This window comes from Cygnus atratus, chromosome 1 (assembly GCF_013377495.2).
Source record: "Cygnus atratus isolate AKBS03 ecotype Queensland, Australia chromosome 1, CAtr_DNAZoo_HiC_assembly, whole genome shotgun sequence".
NCBI classification, from domain to species: Eukaryota; Metazoa; Chordata; class Aves; order Anseriformes; family Anatidae; genus Cygnus; species Cygnus atratus.
This window is the reverse complement of record NC_066362.1, coordinates 133,691,231-133,715,048: the sequence shown is the minus strand read 5'-3', so window position 1 is coordinate 133,715,048 and position 23,818 is coordinate 133,691,231. Positions and strand designations below refer to the sequence as shown.

At 41.8% G+C, this 23,818-nt stretch overlaps 1 protein-coding gene across 7 annotated transcripts in view; it reads right to left on the bottom strand.

Annotated features, from left to right (window-relative positions):
• The window catches only part of NLGN4X (neuroligin 4 X-linked), a 200,535-nt gene that overhangs the window by 130,103 nt on the left and 46,614 nt on the right, over positions 1 to 23,818 (bottom strand). The window contains exon 6 of one of the 7 annotated variants that reach the window (XM_050716513.1): positions 17,994 to 18,596. The exons of the other annotated variants lie outside the window; for them this stretch is intronic. The gene's annotated coding sequence lies outside the window, so the exon portion shown is untranslated. The remainder of the gene's footprint in view (positions 1 to 17,993; positions 18,597 to 23,818) is intronic. 7 annotated transcript variants of the gene reach the window in all.

The following is a 23,818-nucleotide window of genomic DNA, read 5'->3' as shown; positions in this document are numbered from 1 at the left end:
CTCAAAAATCAGATCTTGACCTACACTGTTACAACTATGGAACTTTGCCTTCTTACATGCTCCTACTTTAAATTCCTAGACAGACACAGACACACAGACACAGACACAGATTTCTAGGTTGGAAGAGACCTCAAGATCATCGAGTCCAACCTCCGAACTAACACTAACTACTCCACTAAACCATATCGCTAAGCTCTACATCTAACGTCTTTTAAAGACCTCCAGGGATGGTGACTCCACCACCTCCCTGGGCAGCCCGTTCCAATGCTTAATAACCCTTTCGGTAAAGAAGTACTTCCTAACATCCAACCTAAAACTCCCCTGTCGCAACTTTCGCCCATTCCCCCTCGTCCTGTCACCAGGCACATCGGAGAACAGACCAACCCCCACCTCTCTACAGCCTCCTTTAAGGTAACTGTAGAGAGCGATAAGGTCGCCCCTGAGCCTCCTCTTCTCCAGGCTGAACAAGCCCAGCTCCCTCAGCCGCTCCTCATAAGACTTGTTCTCCAGACCCCTCACCAGCTTGGTCGCCCTTCTCTGGACTCGCTCGAGCACGTCCATGTCCTTCCTGTAGCGAGGGGCCCAAAACTGAACACAGTACTCGAGGTGCGGCCTCACCAGAGCCGAGTACAGGGGGACAATCACTTCCCTAGCCCTGCTGGCCACACTGCTTCTTATACAGGCCAGGATGCTGTTGGCCTTCTTGGCCACCTGAGCACACTGCTGGCTCATATTCAGCCGACTATCAACCAATACTCCCAGGTCCTTCTCGGCCAGGCAGCTTTCCAGCCACTCATCTCCCAGCCTGTAGCTCTGCTTGGGGTTGTTGCGCCCCAGGTGCAGGACCCGGCACTTGGCCTTGTTTGAACTTCATACAGTTGACCTCAGCCCATCGGTCCAGCCTATCCAGATCCTCCTGCAGAGCCTTCCTGCCCTCGAGCAGATCGACACACGCACTTAGCTTGGTGTCATCTGCAAACTTACTGAGGGTGCACTGGACGCCCTCATCCAGATCATCGATAAAGATATTAAAGAGGACCGGCCCCAGTACCGAGCCCTGGGGGACACCACTTGTGACCAGCCCCAACCAGATTTGACTCCATTCACCACGACTCTCTGGGCCCGGCTATCCAGCCAGTTTCTAACCCAGCGAAGCGTACGCCAGTCCAAGCCCCGAGCAGCCAGTTTCTTGAGGAGAATGTTGTGGGGAACGGTGTCAAAAGCCTTACTGAGGTCAAGGTAAACCACATCCACAGCCCTTCCCTCATCCACCAAGCGCGTCCAGAAGGCAATTCATAAATTAATTATGTTATTTTTTAATGAAATACAAGTCACATACCATTACAAGAAGCATAAATAACAATACAACACTTGTTAATACTTACATTCTTCTCCCTACCCAAATAAATGGAGGAGTTCCCTTTTTATCAGTTTTTCAACTTGAAATCACAGATGGCAATTCCACCATTTGAAAAATCCTTATTATAGGAAACTGATACTGATACTATACATTTTATAGGATGAACACAAACTAACATATAAGCCACATATATGTGGACTACGAGGTTCAGTTTTCAGTCAGGAACCTGTCTCATGAAAATCGGTTTTCAAAAGCAGAAAAATCCAAGTTGAGTAGTTACTGAAAGTGGTTTCAAATTATACAAACAGATAAACAAACAAACAAAACCAGATACACAGAGATATTTATGTTGATTCTTTGAGACAAGGACAGGCATCTGTGCAAAAGAAAAACAAAAACTAAATTCTTTCAAAACCCCTGGCATTCTTTAATGACTTTATTTGAGCATATGTACCACAAACGATGTAAAACACCTGAACACTAGAGACCAGAAAAATACCAGGTACATATTATTTCTGGTCAATCAAATTTTCATAGAATCATAGAATCATAGAATCACAGAATATCCTGAGTTGGAAGGGACCCATAAGGATCACCAAGTCCAACTACTGGCACCACACAGGTCTACCCAAAAATTCAGACCATGTGACTAAGAGCACAGTCCAAATGATTCTTAAACTCTGACTGGCTTGGTGCTGTGACTACGTCCCTGGGGATCCTGTTCCAGTGCAAGACAACCCTCTCAGTGAAGGATCTCTTCCTGATGTCCAGCCTGAACCTCCCCTGTCACAGCTTGACACCATTCCCGCAGGTCCTATCACTGGTCACTAAAGAGAATAGATCAGCGCCTGCCCCTCCACTCCCCTTCGTGAGGAAGCTGTAGACTGCGGTGAGGCCTCCCCTCAGCCTTCTCTCTTCCAGGCTGAAGAGACCAACTGACCTCAGCTGCTCCTCGTACGTCTTCCCCTCTAGGCCCTTGACCATCTTTGTAGCCCTTCTCTGGACACTCTCCAACAGTTTCATGTCCTTTCTGTACTGTGGTGCCCAGAAGTGCACTCAGTACTCGAGGTGAAGCCGCACCAGCGCAGAGTAGAGCGGGACAATCACTTCCCTCGACCGACTAGCAATGCCATGCTTTATGCACCCCAGGATACGGTTGGCCCTCCTGGCTGCCAGGGCACACTGCTGGCTCACATTCATCTTGCTATCAACCACAACCCCCAGGTCCCTCTCTGCTGGGCTGCTCTCCAGTGTCTCGTCACTCAGTCTGTACGTATAGCCAGGGTTGTCCCGCCCCAGGTGCAGGACCCGGCACTTGCTCTTGTTAAACTTAATGCAGTTGGTGATTGCCCAACTCTCCCATCTGTCCAGATCTCTCTGCAAGGCCTTTCCACCCTCAACAGAGTCAACAGCTCCTCTAAGTTTAGTATCATCAACAAATATTCTCAAAACACCTTCAAGTCCTACATCCAAATCGTTTATAAAAACATTGAAGAGGACTGGCCCTAAAATGGAACCCTGGGGGACCCTACTAGTGACCGTCCTCCAGCCTGATGCGGCCCCATTTACCACAATCCTTTGAGCCCTGCCCATCAGCCAACTGTTCACCCATTGTGTGATGTTTTTGTTTAGCTGTATGCTGGACATTTTGTCCAGTAGGATCCTATGGGAAACTGTCAAAACCTTTACTGAAATCCAAAAAGATTTTGTCAGCTGGTTTCCCTTGATCGACTAGATGGGTGATCTTCTCATAAAAGGAAATCAAGTTAGCGAAACAGGACCTACTCCTTGTGGACCCGTTTTGTCTGGCACCAATGACTGCATTGCCCCCAGGGGTGCTTCAATAACTTCAAGGGTAATCTTCTCTGTAATTTTACCAGGCACTGACGTGAGAATGACAGGCCTGTAATTGCTAGGGTATTCTTTCTTGCCCTTCTTGAAAACTGGCAGAACATTTGCCAGCTTCCAGTCTACTGGGACCTTTCCAGATTCCCAAGACCATTGAAAAATAATTGAGAGAGGTCCCGCAATGACATCAGCCAGCTCTTTAAGCACCCTGGGATGAATCCCATCGAGACCCATGGACTTGTATGGATCCAGGTGGAGCAGCAAAACCTGCACACTTTCAGGGTCGGTTGGGAGTTTATCATTCCCACCATCACGGTCCTCCAGTTCAGGGCACCCTGGGTCCCGAAGCCCATGATCAGCATTGAAGACATAGGCAAAGAAGGCATTAAACGTCTCTGCTTTGCCTATGTCCTTGTCTGTGAGGTGACCTTCCCCATCAAGAAGCAGACTTATGTTTTATTTGGTCCTCCTTTTTCTGTTCACATATTTAAAAGAAAAAACACAAAAAAAACTTTTTATTGTCTCCCACAGACCTGGCCAGCTTCAACTCCAATTGGGCTTTGGCTGCACAAATTTTCTCCCTACAAACGTGAACGGCATCCCTGTATTCCTTCCACATTGCCTGACCCTGCTTCCAGCAGCCACCATACACTTTCTTCTTCTGCTTAAGCTCCAGCAGAAGTTCCTTGGTCAGCCAGGCCAGCCTTCTGCCCTGCCTGCTTGACTTCCAGTATTTTGGAATTGCCTGATCCTGTGCTTTTAGGAGGCAGTGCTTAAAGATTGACCAGCACTGATGGATGCCAAAACCTTCAAAAGCAGTTTCCCAGGGGACCTTGCTAACTAGCTCCCTGAGCAGCCTGAAGTCTGCTCTCCCCATATCAGGGCTGAAGTTTTGGTGGCAGTTTTCCTCCTGTCACCAAAAATTTTAAACTCAACCACTTCATGGTCACTATGACTGAGATGGCTGCCAATTGCCACGTCCCCCACAAGACCCTCTCTGTTCTCCAGCAACAGATCTAGGAGGGCACCTTTCCTAGTTGGCTCCCTTAGCACCTGCACCAGGAAGTTATCATTGGAACTTTAGGAACCTTGTGGACCTGCTCATGTCAGCCGTGTGGTAATCCCAGTTGATGTCTGACAAATTGAAGTCCCCCGTACGGACAAGGGCAGTTGATCTCGAGGTATCTCTTAGTTCCTCAGAGAATAATTCATTGATGTCATCATCCTGGCCAGGTGGTCTGTATTAGACTACCACAACGACATCCCCTTTGTTCATCCCTTAATCCTTACCCAGAGGCTCTCAACTTTGACATCGCCCCTCCTTCACGTACATCACCACCCCACTGCCTCGCCTGCCCTGCCTGTCCCTTCTGAGGAGCCTGTAGCCATCTATTGCAACACACCAGTCACAGGGCTCATCCCACCAGGTTTCGCTTATGCCAATGATGTTGTAGCTCTGGGACTGGGCCAAGACTTTTAGCTCATCTAGTTTATTCCTCATACTGCATGCATTTGTGTAGAAGCACTTCAAATGCGACTCATTCTACACAGCACCTTGTGGAGCAGACCAAAGGATCTCACTAGCACACAGTCCCTCTGATTCTAGCATGTCATCCCTTAGCTTATCACTGGTGGGCCTGGTTTTATCCCTTTCACCCTTCGACTTTAGTTTAAAGCCCTATCTGTCAGCCCTGCTAACTCCTGGGCAAAAATCCTTTTCCCCCTCTGAGAGAGGTGCATCCCATCTGGTGCCAACAGGCCTGGTGTTGCGTAGACCTTCTCTTGATCAAAAAAACACAAAGTTCTGCCAGTTTCACCAGTCTCAGAGCCATGTATTGATGAGCTGAGTCTGCCTCTCAACACTGATCCCTTCTATCAGAAGGACAGAGGGAAACATGACCTGTGCCACTGATCCTTTAACCAGGTGCCCCAAAGCCCTAAAGTCACTTTTGATTGCTCTCAGACTTTTCCTTGCTACTTCATCATTACCAGCCTGAAAAACCAGTAGCAGGTAGTAGTCAGAGGGCTGCACCAGGTGAGTGACTTTCCTGGCAATGTCTCTTACCCAAGCCCCAGGGAGGCAGCAGACTTCCCTGTGGGTTGGGTCTGGTTGGCAAATCGGGCCCTCTGTCCCTTTCAGAAGGGAGTCCCCCATGACGATAACACTTCTTTCTTTCTTGATAGAAGATGTAGTGATGGGGGGGTGGGGGGGAGGGGGGGGTTGCCTTGCCTTAGGCACTCCTTCCAACTGGGATGGGCTTTCTTCTACATCGTTTTGACTGTCATGTTCTAGAGCCTCATACCTGTTATGTAAGGGCAGAAGGGAAGGTGAGGTGGGCTGAGAGAGGGCTCGCCTACCACCCCGAGCAGAAACTTGCTTCCATTCCCCACCTTGATCTAGGCCCCCTCCTACTGCCTGGCAGGATGGGGGAACTTTTGTCCTTTTGTGTAGTGGCTGCCTGGTGGGATAAGGGAACCTTTGTTACTTGTGTTGTGGCAGGCTCATGAGTCTGTCTCAGGGTGGGTAGAGTATGCTTCCACCAGTCAATTTCCCTCTCTGACACCCTGATGTTCCCCAGCCTACTCACCTCCTCCTGAAGCTCCACCACCAGGCTGAGCAATTCTTCAAGCTGGGCACACCTCGCACAGGCACACCCACTGCTGCTGCTGTCAGACACTGACAGAAGACTCGAGCACACCCTGCAGCCCAAGACCTGGATGACCGCGTGTTTCTCCGAGACCTCTGTCTGGGTAACCACATTGGTGACTGTGGCTGGAGAGGCCGCAAGAGATGCGGAGGCCATGGCTTTCTGCCAGGTGGATACCATGGCTGGGCTCTTCACGAGCAGGTTACAACCACTGTTGGAAAAGACCGCTGGAAAACAGCAGTGAGGCACCCTGCCCTCCCTGCTTACCCTGCGGTGTGCACTGCCACGCCTCGCCCTGACTGCCATGCCACGCCCTGTTTGCCCGTCCTGTCCACAGCTCTCCTGGTCTCTTGCAGTCCCTAGGGGCTGTCTTTTTATGGCCAAGGAGGGGGCACTGCTGGCTCCATCCATGCCTTGTCAGCCTCCCTCGCGAGGGCTGCCAGGTCCTGGCGGGTCCTCGTGGCTTCCTCAGCTGCCTTGAGTGGCCTCAATGCTGGAAAAAAAACCCTGGCCGCCTCAATCCCCTGCTCCGTTGCAGAACGTGTCTGCCCTGGAACCGATCAAATAATGTTTGTGTTTCTGATTCATTGCATGCATGGATCAGAAATGAATGAGAAATTTTGATTTTAAGGATATTGAATGCATAAAGAAACACACTGCTGGGTAAGACAAATAATATAACTAGTTATCTCAACCCCACAGTCTGATCCATAACAGCCTGACCCACAGCCTTTGCCAACCAGTGCAAAGATTTAATTTAACTAGGGAAATTGCCATTTTCATGAAGTCAATTTTACACATACACATTTATACACATAGAACAACACATGGAAAAAAAAAATCTGTAAAAATATCAAGACATAAGGGAGAAGATATTCCAGGTATTCATGAACTAGCTGATGTTGCTATGTACATCCTTAAATTTTTGGAGGAGGTAAACAGATAATCAGAAATTGCCATTAGATTAATCTTAAGTAGAAAAATGTATGCATGTAAGAATGTCTTAGATATTATGACAAAAAGTTAGATGCATATCTATATTCATCCAGTCAACTATTTAATACACCTTTACATGCTGAGTCTACATTAAGAAATGTAACCTATCTTCTTTATTTACTAATGGTAATAGCTGCTGGGACTTTTGAAGACATCACTCCCAAACTAGGTGCTAGTGACATGAGTAGTGGGTTGCAGTAAAAGCATGTTTCCTTTCATCCCATACTGATAACATGGTGACTTTCTTTTCAAATGTGTGATCATTTTTTCCTCTGTTAATTACTGCATGGAATAAAAGCAAATACCATTTCTGGGCCTACCTCTGACTGGAAAGAAGTGTAATTGGGTAACAGAAAATTATGCATCTTAGACATATATTTGGGATGAACTAGATAAGAATAGACTTTAGTGATGCACTTACTATGTTAATTGCCGAGAACCACGAGAATATTGTAATTATTCACTTGTTACATCACAAATACTGCCAATAAATAAATAAATAAATAAATTCCAGACTTTATAATAGCCCTAACTCAGCGTTATAAACCTCAGTATGGACAAGAAATTGCTGAAATCAATTGAAGAACTTTGAACAACATATCTACACTTATTAATGGATCAACCAAGCTATATGTCAGTGTGATTAGACTGCTGTTCAGTCACAGAAGTTCATCAGATAATAGGGACTGGAGGGGCTTTTTAGTAATTCACAATACTGTCATATGACTTTTACATCACATTCTAATGCATCCCTCATTAATTCACAATTAATATTCTCTTGCGGATTTAAAAATTTAGTGACACAAAATAATAATAATAGTAGTGATACAAAAAAAATAGGCATTTGGATTTAGTTATAGGTGAACAATCACAGATATGGTCTTCCCTTATTTTTTCCCTGTATGTAAAATGATAAAAACTATTGTACCCAGGAGGACCCACAGCTAACAGGACATGCGCAGTTAAGACAGTTTGACTTCTTCCATTGATATTTATACTGTATTTTTAACTGCTATTACACACAAGCATGGAGAAATTTTAATGGGTAGGCGATTCTCATGATTTTATCTGCTTCTTGAAATAAGTTGGTAAAGATTGCAAATAAATGAGTCATCAATTACGCCAATGGAGTGACAAAAAAAAATCAATTGTTTCAACGCATTGAAAAAAAATACAAGGTATAAACTGTTTAAACTCTTTAAGTTACTAATTATGCGAAAATTCCATGTGTGTTCTATTCAGGTCAAAATTTGACTATTCATGACATGAATTTAAGCTTCTTATGACTGAATTGACACTAGCTATTCAAATGCTTGAAGCTAGAATTTAAGAGAAGTCATAAAAAATACATAGTCATGAAAAAATATATAACAACATGAAATGTTATTGCAAGGCAGTGTGGCAGGGTACTAAGTCTTTTTTGTTCAGAAGGAGTCCAATACTTGAAATATGACCATAGGCATTGATCACAATGTACATTTAATTTATTTGTTAGTCTTTGTCTAATTGTGATTACAAAGTCTAAGAAAATATTATTCGTCAAGTATATATATTCAGGGAAATGTACAAAAATATAATCAGTACAGTCTAGCATGGCTGCTGACTTATTTTCCAGCTCTTACTTCTGTTATGACCTTGTAAAAGAAATGTTGTGCCCTATGGGTCTCTCTATTTCTTTTTGCCACCTCTGTTTTAGGAAATTCAGATGTGTTACTCCAAAAGAAAAGGTCATGATCTGAAAGAGGATGTTCAGCTCTGAGTTTCTTTATTGAAAAAATCTCCTGTAGAGTAAAATTTCTTATGCCTTCAGTAAAATTTAGAATTATGGATATAAAAAAATAAATAAAAATGAAAGAGGTTCATACACAAAACCTTTATTTTATGCATTTCTTAGGTTTGTAGAATTGACCTTTATAATTCACATAAAACCTCACATATGTCAAAGATCATCACCTACTACCACTTCAAGACACAGAAAATAAACATTCCTGAATGAGTCTGACTTCTCTCCAGTAAGTAAGGTCAAATGACTAAAAGGGAAAATTCCTGAGGGAATGAGGGAATCTTTTTTTTTATCTTTTTTTTTTTTTTTTGGTCTACCTATGGATCAGGGCTCTTTCTGTCTTCTCCATTAAGCCTACATGTGTGTCCTTTTCAAGGATGCAAGAATCTAAAACCCATGTTGGACTAATTGAGAAAGGGACTCGGACCAATTCTTAGGCAATTTGATCTCTTGAGACTATTTAATGATTAGAATTTGATATCTTCCTGGTGGCATTCCAGCCCAGGAAGAAGAAACATTACAAGTATTATAATTACCAAAAACAGGGTGAGAAAAGCAATTTAATCCGGCTGAACACATAGCTATCTCTACCCTAAAACATTATACAGCAGAAAAACAGTTGCTGCTCTATTACACACATTCATAAAACTGAAATACACAGGAGACAGGCATGATATTTTCATTGTATTACCTAGTTCAGTTACCAGGTGGTAATACTGTCTTCATTTATATGATAATGTCATTATTATGTGCTCATCTTAGAAATGGGAGAGTTGAGTGACTACCCTCATTAACCTGAAGTTTAAACCCACACCTCCCAACTTTAGTGTTACAAGCATTAGATTTCAAATAAGGCTGGGATGGTTGTGAGGACTATGTGCAGCCTTTTTAATCCTAAATTCAAAGACTTTTACCCTGGGAATTTCACCTTTGAACTATGAGAAAGCTATGACTTTGCAGCCTCGTAAAGCTGAAACTCCACGAGATAGATATTCTCTCTTTCAAGCAAGCCTTAATACAGTTTGTGGTAGAGTCATTTCATGAAGCACTCTGGAAATGAAATTGGGACTCAGGATTATTTTTACAATGCTATCACATCATCACTTTTTCTCACTTACTCTTCCCCTTAAATTTTGTATTTGCTAGAAAGTAGACAAATTCACAAACAGAAGGGAAGAATGTCTTCCAACTTCTGTTCCTGTGCTGCTTTCTTTCTAACTTAGTCATCTTTCTTCTGGCAAATGCTGGGTTGAGCCTCTTATCTTTAAGAGGAGAGACAGCTTGCCTCAGCAGTTCAAGTCTCCACAAAGTGTTATACAGGATGGGGTCACCAGAATCACTAGATCTAGGAGACAAGAGCAAGACAACCGTTCCTATGCTGTCTGCTGCCTTCCACTCTCTCCATCAAACAATGAGCTTAAGAATCCACGCAAAAGAAAGTCTATGACATATAATCTGCTTAATGTCCTGCTTATGCTGAATTCACAATGAAGTGTGATCTTCTCATTAGTTGACTTAAGAACTTGAATTCTATTTTGTAATTTGGACCCCTAAAAATTAAGCATGATATTAACATAGGGAAGTTTGGTTAAGGATATAGATCTTTGTTCTCAGGCCACTGCAGTAGCACTGGAATTTAGGTGTAAGCAGCAAACTAAACAGGGCTAGAACATGGGCTACAGCACTGTCCTACCAAAGCATTCATTCTGTGTGGTTGTTAGCAAACTTCCAGGCACAGTGTTACCTTTCAGCCAATGCCCAGGCATGATCAGAGAATAGCACAGGCCAGAAGTTTTCATAGTTAATTATATTTTCTTGCATGAAAGATTTTTCAGAACTTTAGCATAGTATATTTTAGTTACTTTGCAGTAAGTAGAACTGGTAACGGAGTAGAAAACAAAAGCCAACAATGAATGTTGAAATTGACATTTCTCCTCCTTGCTCACCTTGCCACTCCCATTACTGGAAAGGTTCCATCTTTGCCTACCACAATGAGAATACACCTCCACTAAACTAAGCTCATCGGTGAAGCTCATGTTCTTCTCGCTCAGATGTGAAAAATTTAGATATTCTGTCATAAACAGAAGCATACACTTCAGGCAGCAACTCCTCTTACTGTAACATAAGTATTTGACATTAAAAATGTGTTGAACCCAGCCACCATAAAAACATCCAGAAGGTTATGTGTAAGGAGTACAAGTACAGCTGAAATACAGAACTATGATTTCTTCTCTTACCTCTTACCAATATATACAGTTATCCCCATGACCATGACATACAGTATTAAGAAAAGTTGTAATTTTCCTGTTATTTTCATACACGAATCAAATTATCATGAATAAAATCAGAAAGAGCATATTCTGCTTTCAGTTTCTAATTTTTAGAATTGTTCTTTGACTAGTTCTACTGGTGGTAAATTAAAAATGATGTGGCATCCATTGGTAAGAGATTCAGTACAGAGAATTTAGACTAACCTTCAGCTATTTTCTCTCATAACCTTCCATTCTTTTTATCCTTCAATACTAACTCTCCCTCCCAAAATCCTCCTGTGTGTTATTTCAGAAAAACAACAACAACAAAACTACTGCATGGTATCCTCCCTGAAGCAAAGACATCTCAGTGAACAAGGTAATCAGTTCATTTTCACCATCTACACCTAACATAAAACTGATAGGTTTGAGGAAAAATAGAATTATGTTAGAAATTTATAGTTATTATGCTTATATTTCTCAGTTAGACAGAAAATATAACTCTTTTCTGAATTGTTTCCAATGATCTTTTTGATACAGTAAGTACTATTTATAAATGACTTTCTAACACGATATATGAAACATCATTATCATTATACTATTTAGCACACTCTATTTCCACAGGAAAGCAAAACTATGAGTACTGTCAAAGTTGCAAACAGATGGAGAAGTGAATCATATGATTTTTCACAGATTTCTTTGACCACAAAACACATACACGTAGCAATATTCACAGTAGCTGTACCGTGGATTCATAGATAATATAAAGTTCTGATCACAGTTGAGAAAAGAGAACAGAAGGTGAGCAGATACACAAGTACATTTCATAATTAAGAAACAATTCAACAACGAGGAAAAAATATTTTTTTTAACAATATGATATTATGACAAAACATTATACTACACTGTCTCATCCATCTCTACTCTGTGCTGGTGCAGCCTCACCTCAAGGACTGTGCAGTTTTGGGTGCCACAATATAAGAAGGATATAAAAGTATTAGAGAGCATCCAAAGGAAGGCAACAAAGATGGTGAAGGGTCTAGAGGGAAAGACATATGAAGAGCAGCTGAGGTCATTTGATTTAAGTCAGACTGAGAATCTGACCTACAGATTCATCACAAGGGGAGTGGATCAAGGCACTGATCTCTGCTCTCTGGGGACAGTGACAGGACTTGAGGGAACAATATAAAGATGTGACAGGAGAAGTTCAGGTAGGATGTCGAGAAAAGGTTCTTCACTTAGCTGAAGAACAAAGGGTGGCTAGGCACTGCAACAGGCTCCCCAGGGAACTGGTCATGGTACTGATCCTGCTGGAGTTCAAGAAGCATTTGGACAACACTCTCAGACATCTGGTTTGATTTTTGAGTGGTCCTATGTGGAGCCAGAATTTAGACTAAATGGTCCTAGTGGGTCCCTTACAACACAGGATAGTCATTGCTTCTATGTTCTTTCCTAGACTGGTCTGTCATGATTCAAAATGTGTCCTCTTACCAAAATATCTTCCATCTTTTTCCTCTTTTGCATGTGGCCTTCTCAGTCCCATGTCTAACTCTCAAACCTTTCTCACAGAGTGCACACCACTAGCTTGTTCTTTTCGCTAAGTCACAATTCTTTCCTACAGATCTTTTCTTCTCCCTTGTCATTTTTTCCTACCTTCTCTTGTTCTCTTTACGTATGTAGAATATATAAAGAAAGATATATATGTAGAATTGATTTTTATATTGTAAAGGTAATTGATTTCATTTATTTTATAAAGGATATTTTTATTTTTTTTTATCATTCCACATGGGATGATATTGAAGAAACAATGGATGAGTATACAATTTGCAGCTGCCAAGTCGACTAGGAAGAACTGATATATTTTTCCTGCCCACGGTCAACTGATTTAGGTTAGGATTGAAAAAAATGTACCTTGTCACATGGCAGGAGTTACAGCTTCCTGTGTGCTACTATTATTTCATCTTAAGAAATCCCACTAATAAGACATAATACCAACCAAAAATATCTGCCACAAACTAATGCAGTCAATTAATTGAACAGATGGAGGTCAGGGCAGACAATTAAATCCATTTGAGAGAGGAGAAGATTATTCTACCTCATACTGGAGATATGTCAGTAATTCCTGTCTGATCTGACTTACACTTTTATTCTTCAAAATAATTCCTGCTATAATGCCTTCTTTGGCATGAGAGGGAGAGATCTATCATCTAAAGAACTTGCTTAATGCTCTATATAATTATTTATTTTTAAAGTGGTGGGAACGCGTACATATGTGTTTTCATCAGTAATTTTACTGATTGCTAGAAAACGAAAAATCAAATATAATTTTTGCTTTTGTTTGCTGCTACTCTCCTTGAAGTCTGATTCTCAAATGGATGATATAACTATCACTTTGGCAAGTTCTTAACCACCTTTTTTAAAAAAAAATAAGAAACAAAAAAATTATTATTGTCTCTCATATGCACTGGAGTATACAATATTCTTCATTCATTATTTCTCTGGCACTGATTTCCTGGTATATTTAAATCTTATAACTATTTCAACGTATTTGTAACAATTATTTTTCCTAAACTCTGTCACCAAGATACTTTTCTCTCTGTACATCAGGTCTGCATTGGTAATATTAAACATTTTAAGTGTTGTTGTCCATTCTGATTCATTGATGTCCATTGACATTCTGACAATGTTGATTAAATATTTAATATTTCCAAAATAAAAGGTTAGTACCACCACAAACTCTGAGTTATTTCTATATTTTCTTTATATATGTGCAGCTAAGAATTTAAATGAAATTTTCACACACAAAATAAAGCTCCTTATCAAATGAACCCTAGTTTGTTTTTAACTAGAAATCACTTGAAAAAAAAGATAATAATAATAATAACGAATAATAACAAATAACAAATAATAATAATAATAATAATAATAATAAACGTTTTCTTTCAGTCCAGAACATAATCATAACAAACACAAAACATCTGATCTGAGTCCCCTGTTCTGGTGGGGCCACCTGGATCAGGTTACACAGCAGGTATTCAGAACCACCACAGGTATTCAAAACCTGCCTCCTCCATGTGTCAGTGCTCAGATTTCCTGATGGTCAAACAGAAAAAAAAAAAAAGAAAAAAAAAAAAAAAAAGGAAAAAAGATATCAATATGTAACAGTGTTACCCAAATAAACTACTCCTTAGTCTAAAGCAAATATATTGAGAAGACTGGGATATATAAAGTCAATAGTATTTTTCACTCACAACTGGTATATCAGAAGCACTGAGAAAAAATATTTACAAGTGCATTTTTGGTAAAATAGCCTTCCAATCAATTTGTTAAATATGTATGTTACCATCTTAGAAGACTTGACCATCATCCACTTCTTTCAGTGTCACTGAAATAAGCCAATCAACTGTCATTCAAATGAAAAATAAAAGACTTATAAATCCCCAAGGATAGCTTGCATTTTCTAGGAAAATAAAGAAAAAAAAATGCAGCATTTGAAACAAATATTTTAAAAACTGAATGTTAGCTAAATTAAAGTTTGTTTATGGTCAGTTTATGCTATGATGTGATATTAATTAGCAAGCATTGCAGAGTAGACAAATTTCTTTAGAAGTATTGTCATATCTATAGATTTTCAAATTTTAATATCTTAGTAGTGCTTAATTACTCTGCCAAAATCTTGAATTTATGTGTTTTTTTTGTTGTTGTTGTTGTTTTGTTTGTTTGTTTGTTTTTTTCTCCTGTCAGTGATATATATATGATTCTCTAAAATCAGGAAAACCAAAGTACTTGGATCAAATAACATGAATTTCATATCTACAGATAACTTTATTTCCCCAAAGAAATTCGGGGAAGTATCCCAGTGTAAAAGGAAGAAAGCCAATGTCACACCAGTCTTAAAAAAGGGCAAGAAGGAGGACCCAGGTAACTACAGGCCAGTCAGCCTGATCTCCATCCCTGGAAAGGATCATCCTTGGAACAGCTCATCCTGGAGGTCATCTCAAGGTGATCGGGAATAGAATAACATGGATTCAACAAGGGGAAGTCATTTTTGACCAATCTGCTATCCTTCTATGATGAGATGACTGGCTGGGTAGATGAGGTGAGAGCGGTGGATGTGGCCTACCTTGACTTCAGCAAGGCTTTTGACACTGTCTCCCGTAAGACTGTCTCCCATAACATCCTCATAGGCAAGCTCAGGAAGTGCAGTCTAGATGAGTGGATGGTGAGGTAGATTGGCAATTGGATGGATAGCAGAGCTCAAAGGGTTGTGCTTAATGGTGCGGAGTCTAGTTGGAGGCCTGTAGCTAGCAGTGTCCCACAGGGGTCAGTACTGTTTCCAGTGTTGTTCAACATATTCATCAACAACCTCAGTGGTGGAACGGAGTGCACCCTCAGCAAGTTTGCTGACAACACAAAGATGGGAGGAGTGGCTGATACCCCAGAGGGCTGTGCTTCCATTCAGAGGGACCTAGACAGGCTGGAGGGTTGGGCCAAGAAGAACTTAATGAAGTTCAACAAGGGCAAGTGCAGGGTCCTACACCTAAGGAGGAATAACCCAAAACACCAGTACAGGCTGCGGGGTGACCTGCTGGAGAGCAGCTCTGCAGAGAGGGACCTGGGAGTCCTGGTGGACAGCAGGCTGACCATGAGTCAGCAATGTGCCCTTGTGGCCAAGAAGGCCAACAGTATCCTGGGGGTGCATTAGAAAGAGTGCTGCCAGCAGGTCAAGGGAGGTGATTCTCCCCCTCTACTCAGCCCTGGTGAGGCCACACCTGTGTCCAGTTCTGGGCTCCCCAGTACAAGAGGGACACAGAGCTACTGAAGAGAGTCCAGAGGAGGGCTACGAAGATGATTAGAGGACTGGAGTACAAGGACAGGCTGAGAAAACCGGGCCTGTCTAGCCTGGAAAAGAGAAGACTGAGGGGAGACCTCATCAATATGTATAAATGTCTGAGGGAAGGGTGTCAAGAGGATGGTATTTTCCGTTGTGCCCAGCGACAGGAAGAGAGGCAACGGGCACAAACTGTAGCACAGGAAGTTCCGGCTGAATATGAGAAGGCACTTATTTACTGTGAGGGTGATGAAGCACTGGCGCAGGTTGCCCAGAGAGGTTGTGGAGTCTCCTTCTCTGGAGATATTCAAAACCCGTCTGGATGCCATCCAGCGCAATGTGCTCTAGGTGATCCTGCTTGGCAGCGGGGTCAGACTAGAGGATCTCCAGAGGTCCCTTCCAAACTTGGCCATTCTCTGATTCTGTGATTCTGTGATGGGAAGTCCATTACTTGAGTTAGGACAGCATTCTGATCAGCTTCAGAAAAGCAAACCTTGACATGCAGATAATTGTATATATTACATTATATTATATATAGTATTTGAATTAATTATCTATAAATACAGTGCAAGTGTTTTTCTATGCAGGGAAAATTAACTTTAATTGGAAATAAGCTTTGGTAATAGATATTTGCTTTTATAACACTAATTATGAAGTAGATGTGCTTCATTTGCCTATTAATGTGTTATATTGTTATATATATTATATATTGCAAGTTCTTTCCATCTTTTTGTTTGTTTATTTGTTTTGTTTTGCATTTACATTTCAGGTCATTCTATGTATATAAGTTTCTGGAGGGAAGAATGACAAACGCAAAAAGAGTTAATGAGTTAACTCGTTAGAGCCTTATACAAAGAGCCTTATACAAAGATTTATGTATTTTAGAGCCTTATACAAAGATTTATGTATTTTATATATATATATATATATATAATTAGAAATAGCTATAATGAAAGAAGGGAATTAATGTCTCCTTTACATCTGTCTTTACTAGTCAGACCACTTATCTTTGGGGTACTCAATCTCCTGATCTGGAATTCTGGGATGGGGAACAGAAGAAACCCCCCACAGTTCAGGTGGAAACAGTCAGAGACCTGCTGCTCCACCTGGACTGTCACAAGTCCATGGGGCCGGGTGGGATCTACCCAAAAAAAAAAAAAAAACACATTATTTTATTCATGTGGGACCATATAAGGGACCATATAAGGTCTAAGGTATATGCAATCTAATGCACAATAGATTTTTGCTCATTTTCTCACTGGATGTAACATAGGCCATTAACATTAACAGACTCATGTAACAGGACCAAGGTTAACAGACCATTAACAGGTTAGTGTTACGGGACCAAGGCTTGTTGGATTCAGTGCAAAGATTTCTGTTGATTTCAAAAGGCTTTTTGTTACACCCTATGAGTAGCTAGCATTTGGATGAAGTATGTATGTAGTATTTGTATAAGACTGGCAACGTCATACAGCTTACAAGAACATGTTAAGTTCTGCTGATAAAACTGCCTTATTTGAAAAATAATTAAAAAAAAAAAAAACAACTCAGTACGGTATATGAAATTATGTATCTCCATCTCTTCTTTGAAGAGCTTTTACAGGTGCAGATGATTATATACACTAGAAAAGTATACTAGATGATGTAGGAGCATGTACTGTCTCAACTCTTGTTCTGTTGGTGACTGTGTTTATAAAGACAAATGGTTGCACAGACTTGCTATTTTCTATGATTTCTTCTTGAAGTTTCCTGGATTTATTTTTCAACAGAAGCTGTGTACCTGTTAGTAATTAAACTAATGAAGTACAGAAATCCAGTTTGTACACCTTTCCATACAGGGCTTCTCAATATCTGTGTATGTGCTGAAGAGGCAGGTTTTTTTAATTTATTTTTTGTTTGTTTGTTTTGTTTTGTTTTGTTTTTTTCTCCTTATCTCCCTACTAGCTTTGTCATACTATTATAGTGTGTTATATCCCTGGATTTTCAGTTGTACTGTTTCTACATTAGAGATTTCAATATTATTTTATAGGATATTCTGAGAAAAAAAAAAAAAAAAGAATAAAAAAACTTCACCTTGATTCCAGAGGAATATTGGAAGAGGAGGTGATGCCCATGTGCCATTACCAAAACTCTCTGAAACTAGTAATGAATAGGATTATTACTGTATTTCATGGGATGTCTCAGGCATAAGCAAAAGAATTGCAGCAACACTGAAATGCTGATGGGCAGCCATAAGCAGCAGCTAGCAAGTTATTCTTGTATTAGATGTTCCCTTCACCCAAAATTTAGAGCAGATGGTTCAGCGCAGTACTTCAGGACAGCATTCATCAGATAGAGCATTGCATCTCAGTCAAGTACGTAGTCACTGATTGGTTGGTTGGAGTCTCCCAAGCCAAATATATCTCTATCAATAATGTAATTATTGAAATGTCTTCCTGCTGCATTTTATATCATCTACATGAAAGCAAAGACAAGTTCTCAATACACAATGGAGTAAGGGGAAGTAGAACTTTCTGCAAAATATGCACAGATTGACCCCTATGGCCCCCTGCTACAAAAACCTTGCCACGTAAACCCACTACAGCTGTGGTGCCCAAGGCTGTGAATTTGTTTAACACAGCCAGCAGTAGGTCTGCTACTGACATTAGAGTTGTTCAGTGTCTGTAGTTTCCAATCTGCAGGTGGTGAATTATGGCGCAGATGATGCAGATCCACTGGTTTTGACAGATGAAATATTAGTATTTATTGAAACTGGATATTAACCTTGGATCTGGAAGTCATGTCTTCAGGTAAGATGCAGCATATTAATTTCATGTTCATTGTAACAATACTTTGATCAGGTGCAGAAGTTATAGTGGAAAGGTGGACGTATTGCTTCCATCTAAAGAGGTTAGTTATTAAGAAAACATTACTTTTTTAATGTTGTATTTGTTAAGCCTTTCTTTTTCTCAAGACCTTGTATATGGACTGTTTGAATTATGACTTTTGAAAAAAATGCTTAGAGTTTATATCAGTTTGATGCCATCTTTACATATAGATAACATTTCAAATACAGTGCTTTAGGAATTTGGTAATGCAGGTCAGCTGGCATATATATATAGAGAGAATAGAGTAAATTTAAAGAGACAGTAAGACTCATAGAATCATAAAGGTTTGAAAAGACCTTCAAGATCATCTGGTCCAACCATCCCCTACGACCGATATCACCCACTAAACCATGTCCCTAAGCATCATGTCCAACCTTTCCTTAAACACCCCCAGGGACAGTGACACCGACCCTTGGGGAACACCACTCATGACCAGTCACCAGCTAGATTTCACTCCATTCACCACCACACTCTGGGCCCAGCCATCCAGCCAGTTTTAACCCAGTAAAGAGTGTACCTGTCCAAGCCATGGGCTGCCAGCTTCTCCAGTTTACAGGACTGTGCAAGACATTCTGCAATGATTTTTCTGTCCTGATCTGGTACAGAGGTGTGATGTTACTGAAATGCAATGAGTTATTGGTGTAGTTAGCTTGTAGCACTGTCCTACATTGAGTTGCAATGGTCATGGAGTAAACTGCAAGTATAAGTGAAAGTAGCTGTCTACTAGAAGAGCTGTCCCATTTTCATTTGTTCTGTAATATAGCAAATAGATATTTCTCGTTGGAATTATCAGTCTGAATTCTCCATTCTCTATTTACTTTAGAAATAAAATGTTCTAGTGAATTGTCCTCCTGCTTAAATCTATCTTGTCTAAGAGTTTTGGCTCTGGAAAACTGAAATTAGAACATGTAGTTACAATCTTTCATTTTCCGTGTTTATGCTTTACCTGCAAATACTCTGTTTTCTTTCTTTTCTCTTAAGTTTTTAATTTGTCTTGGTATCCCAGATCCCTCACAAGGCTTTCTTCCATTTATGAGTTATTAAAGGTATAATAATGGTCAATATGGTGGTGGCAGCTTCAATAGCTAGAGCAAAAAACTCTTTTCTCGTGAGTGATTTGTATTCACGTTTCTGATATGCGGAATATGAGTGCTTTTTTGTAAAGGATTTCTTGTTCTGGCACTAGAAATTACATTAACAATATAGAAGTTACACAAGCAATGCTGAGAGAACACAAGATGGGAGCAATTGTAATAGTGGTAGTGTGCTGAATTCTCTTAGCTATCAGATAAGAATGGAAACCTAAGTAACTCTTGAACTTGGTATATGAGTTATGATCACTGGACCATAACACTTCACAGAAACACCTTTCCATAGTAGATTTTAGTTTCTGTTTGCCCCTGGAGAGTTACTACTTGGCTAGGCTTGATATTTCACTGCTTTCTGAAGCCAGTTAGCCATGTTACCAAATAGTAAGCTGTTTTGTTGTTGTTGTTGTTTTGTTTGTTTTGTTTTATTTTGTTTTGTTTTCACAATGAATTGTATTGAGGTTGGAGAAGATACTGTCTGGAGCAAGAAGAGTCAATAAGGGTGGTGAAGTAATGGTTGAATTCCTTTTTGGAAGAAAATTCAACAGTAATGATGGCATTTTTAACACCATTTCTACCTCTTAAGACCTGAAAGCTAAGCAGTGAATGGAATAATTATGTGTAAGATGAGGAGACTTCATATTCTAATTTTTGCCTTTCCCTCTGTGCAAGATAAGGGATGTTTCTCAAATGACACCCATCCCCCCCCTCTCCCCACCCCAAATTCCTAGCCTGGTTTGATGTTTATCCTTTTCATACTTCGTATTGCCTCAAGATGCCCTTCCTAGTCAGAGACTATAAACATGCAATGCGTTGCAGACAGATTAGCAGTTTCAAAGGAAGGTTAACATTGAATAGGATTTTCATAGAAAAAGAAGAATGAGATAAGAGGGAATGAGGTACGAAGTAAGTTGCCGTTGGGGGTAGATTCCCAAAACAAATACAGGACACTCACTAAAGAAAAACTGAGAATGTAAGGCAAGTGTAGGAATGAGGGGATGACAAATAGGGACAGTAGAGATGCTAGAGCAGGGAAAGTAGAATAGTGAGAGCAATGATAATTAATGTTCTGGAGAGCCTGTAGTAGTAAGATATCAGTCAAGACAGACTTACAAGAGGGATGTTTTGGAAGATCAGAGTTAGGTTTTGTCTGAGGGGGTGCAATATACTAGAAATAGGTTCACTATATGGATAAGAATGAAAATATGATTCTCAGTATCAACATCACTCCACAGGGGTATAGATTGTACTCTTTGAAAGAAAGTCTATTTTCTTCTTAATAATCTTTTAAAATATTTTTTCTCCAAATGAAACTAGGTATGAAGGGGGACGGGGTGGGAAAAGAGGCTCGATAGAGATGAGCCTGTGGGAGCAGTTCCAGGATTGTGGGTGAGGGCAATGGCACAGCTGAAGTGCATCTACACCAATGCACGCAGCATGGGCAACAAACAGGAGGGGCTGGAAGCCATGAAGTGGCAGGCAAACTGTGGCCTACTTGCCATCCCTGAAACGTGGTGGTACCACTCCCATGACTGGAGTGCTGCAATGGATGGCTACAAGCTCTTCAGAAGGGACAGGAACCTAAGGAGGTGCGGTGGCATGGCTCTCTAATATAGAGAGTGTTTCGATGCTGTTGAGCTCAGGGTTGGGAATGATAAGGTAGAGTTCCTATGGATAAGAATCAGGGGGTTGGCCAACAAGGTGGACATCCTAGTGGGGGTCTGTTATAGACTGCCAAACCAGGATGAAGAGATGGATGAGGTGTTCTATAAGCAGCTGGCAGAAGTCCCTCAATCACCAGTGCTTGTTCTCCTGGGGACTTTAACTTACCAGACATGTGCTGGAAATAAAATACAGCCCTGAGGAAGCAGTCTAGAAGGTTCCTGGAGTGCATGGAAGACAGCTTCCTGACTCAACTGGTTAGTGAGCCTACCAGAGGGGGTGCCCCGCTAGACCAGCTGTTCACGAACAGAGAAGGACTAGTGGCAGATGGTAGGCAGTTGTCTTGGGCAGAGTGACCATGACATGGTAGAGTTCTCTACCTTGGTAAAGTCGGGGGGGGGGGGGGGGGGGGGTAGTAAAACTACTACCTTGGACTTCCAGAGGGCTGACTTCGAATTGTTCAGGACACTGGTAGGGAGGGTCCCCTGGGAGTCAGTCCTGAAGGGCAGAGGGGTCCAGGAAGGCTGGATGCTCCTCAAGAAGGAAGTCTTAAAGGCACAAGAGCAGGCTGTCCCCATGCCCATAAGATGAACCGGTGGGGCATGGCTGAACAGGGAAGTTTTGCTGAGTGTCCAGGAGAAAAAGAGAGTTTATGTCCAGTGGAAGAAGGGGCAGGAAACTTGGGGAGAGTACAAGGAAGTTGCCAGCATTTGCAGAGAAAAAAATCAGGAAGGAAAAAGCCCAGTATGAGCTCAACCTGGCCACTATGGTAAAGGATAATAAAAAATGCTTTTATAAATATATTAACGGAAAGAAGAGGGCCAAGGAAAAACTCAATTCTTTACTGGGTGCAGGGGGAACATCACTACTGAGGATAAGGAAAAGGCTGAAGTTCCTAATGACTTCTGACTAGTAAAGACAGATAAAAAGACCACTTATCTTTGGGGTACTCAATCTCCTGATCTGGAATTCTGGGACAGGGAGCAGAAGAAACTCCCCACAGTTCAGGTGGAGACAGTCAGAGACCTGCTGCTCCACCTGGACTGTCACAAGTCCATGGGGCCAGATGGGATCTACCCAAGGGTACTGAGGGAGTTGGCGGATGTGATTTCTGGGCTGCTTTCCATCATCTATCAGCAGTCATGGTCATCTGAAGAGGTCCCAGATGACTGGAGACTTGCTAATGTGATGCCCATCTATAAGAAGGGTTGTAAGGAGGACCCAGGGAACTACAGGCCTGTCAGCCTGAACTCAGTGCCAGGAAAGGTGATTGAACAGGTCATCTTGAATGCAATCACATAGCATATGTGGGACAGGCGGGGGATCAGGCCCAGCCAGCATGGGTTCATGAAAGACAAGTACTGCATGACCAAGCGCATCTCCTTATATGACCGGGTGACCCATCTGGTGGATGAGGGAAAGCCTGTTGACATGGTCTACCTAGAATTCAGCAAGGCCTTTGACACAGTCTCCCACAGTATTCTCCTGGAGAAGCTGGCAGCCCATGGCTTGGACAGATCCACTCTTTGCTGGGTTAAAGACTGACTGGATTTCCGGGCCCAGAAAGTAGTGGTGAATGGAGTGAAATCCAGCTACTGACTGGTCATGAGGGGTGTTGCCCAAGGGTTAGTGTTGGGTCCACCCTCTTTAGTATCTTTACTGATGATTTAGACGAGGGAATTAAGCTCACCCTCAGTAAGTTTGCAGATGACACCGAGTTGGGGGGAAGTGTCGATCTGCTGGAGGGTAGGAAGGCCCTGCAGAGGAACTTGGACAGGATGGATCAATGTCCAATGGGATGAGGTTCAACATGGTTAAGTGCTGAGTCCTGCACTTTGGTCACCACAACCCCATGCAACGCTACAGGCTTGGGGCAGAGTGGCTGGAAAGCTGTGCAGAGGAAAAGGATCTAGGGGTGTTGATTGATGCTTGCCTGAACGTGAGCCAGCAGTGTGCCCAGGTGGCCAAGAAGGTCAACAGTATCCTGGCTTGTATCAGGAATGGTGTAGCCAGCAGGGCCAGGGAGGAGATCACCCCCCTGTACTCTGCTCTGGTGAGGCTGCACCTCGAGTGCTGTGTTCAGTTTTGGGCCCCTCACTACAAGAAGGATATCAGGGCCCTGAAGCGTGTCCAGAGGAGTACAAAGGCTCTGGTGAAGGATCTGGAACACAAGTCTTATGAGGAGTGGCTGGGGGAACTGGGGTTGTTTATTCTGGAGAAGAGTAGGCTCAGGGGAGACCTTATTGCTCTCTACAACTACCTGAACGGAAGTTGTGTGGAGCTGGTGGTCGACCTATTCTCGCTAGTTATCTAACTAGTGATAGGACTAGATGGAATGGTCTCAAGTTGCACCAGGGGATGTTTAGGTTGGAAATGAGGAGACATTTCTTCTCAGAAAGAGCAGTCAGGCATTGGAATGCCTAGGGAGGTGGTGGAGTCACCATCCCTGGGGTTTTTTAAGGAAAGTTTGGACATGATGCTTAGGG